The sequence below is a fragment of the Lycium ferocissimum genome, chromosome 7, assembly GCF_029784015.1.
Source record: "Lycium ferocissimum isolate CSIRO_LF1 chromosome 7, AGI_CSIRO_Lferr_CH_V1, whole genome shotgun sequence".
NCBI classification, from domain to species: domain Eukaryota; kingdom Viridiplantae; phylum Streptophyta; class Magnoliopsida; order Solanales; family Solanaceae; genus Lycium; species Lycium ferocissimum.
In genome coordinates, this window is record NC_081348.1 from 61,725,305 (window position 1) to 61,726,907 (window position 1,603).

General features: G+C 36.4%; 1 non-coding gene across 1 annotated transcript; it reads right to left on the reverse strand.

Annotated features, from left to right (window-relative positions):
- Window positions 1–1,300: 1,300 nt before the first annotated feature.
- On the reverse strand, window positions 1,301–1,403 carry LOC132065842 (U6 spliceosomal RNA). Its single transcript, XR_009416815.1, has one exon. It is a non-coding gene; the product is annotated as a U6 spliceosomal RNA (small nuclear RNA).
- Between the last annotated feature and the right edge of the window lie 200 nt (window positions 1,404–1,603).

Below are 1,603 nucleotides of genomic sequence, written 5' to 3' on the forward strand. Positions count from 1 at the left end.
CATAATAACTCATGTTACATCTGCTGAGTCAATGGGGGATTAGTTCTTTATGCATCAGTGTTAGCTCGCTAACATGCGACATAAGTTCTGATATGTTAGCTCTTATAGTCTCAATTTCATCTCCCTTATTGTTACTACATTTCCTTAACTCTTCATCATTTCTCTCCCTAACTTACCAGTATCGGTTATTTGATGTGAAGTTATTCAGTAATGTTTGAATCTTATCAAAGCTTTTTCATGCACTATCCTCCTCAAGCAAAGTTAAGGAGTATCCTTATGTCCTCATGCATGCCATCTATGAAGGTATGACAAAGTATCTAATCTGATTGCCCGTAATGCGGGAAAAAATTGAGTGCCTTTTTGAATTGCTTCCAAGTCTCAGGTAAATACTCTTGCTAGAACCCCACAGTAAAACTTAAGAGTTCCATCGACTTCCAATACAGATAACTTTATTAGGAACTTCTGAGCTACATCATTTCATGAAGTGATGGAACTTGTGGGTTCATTATGTAACCACGCCTTGGCGTTCTCTAGTTGTGGGAATGGGAACAGTGTTAGATGCATATAATTTGGAGTCACACCTATGAAGTTATATGTGTTTGTGATCTCCAGAAAATTCTACAAGTGTTCTTGTAGGGTCTTCCTATAAACACACATGTACCAGCCCTGTGATTGGACCAGCTTCACCATATTCCATCTCAGTTCAAATGGTGTTGTAAGTTCAGACTTTTTTGATAGCATGTATCATGTTTTTAATAATAGGCCTCGCTGTCTCAATCATGGATCTATTCACCTCTTGTGCTCTTGGGATTTCCTAATATATGACACACAAAACAAAGATCAATAAAAATCTGATCTAATCAAAATCTAATTTCTAAGTCCCTGACAATGAAGCCAAAAACTTGGTTGGGTTCGCTGCTCATGCAAGTGTACGTGGTCGATAAGTAAAGTATCATTCCCAGTTAGGAATCATGATTACCAATCATTTAGATCAAAGTAATATTAGTTGTTTATTCGAGGATGATTATCCAAAAGTAGAAGATTATAAAATCTCAAAACTATATAATCTAAAAGTATTTTAACTAACATTCTAAAGCTTTATGGAGAATTCAATAAGAGATGAGATTCCAGAGTTATGATTGAGCGGCAATCTTGTCGAATATTCATTTAAAGTAATATTTAAGATCTAATTTGGTAATCACAAGGTTGATATTGCTAGTAGATTCATTCTTGACACTCCTTCTTCTATTCAAGCTACTGCAATGCCTATATTCCTGTGGTCATCACGAATAATAAGAACACATATGTATTTTATGTATTTGCCTAAGCAAGTCATCCTTGCGTCGGGGCCATGCTAATCTTCTCTGTATCTTTACAATTTTATCGAATGTCCTCGGAGGGACAATATTTGACTAAGCACGGTGAGTAGGTATATTCCTATCGTGGCTGCTAATCCATGCCCCGAGCATCCCAGGATTTAGAACAAGCACTACCCTATCTCTTGTGCAATTCAACTCCTCTCTTCCAAGCCAAACTCAAATATGTAGATAGTCCCTCTATGTTAGATACTCACAGAGATAATCAAAGCAAGATTAAATAAACA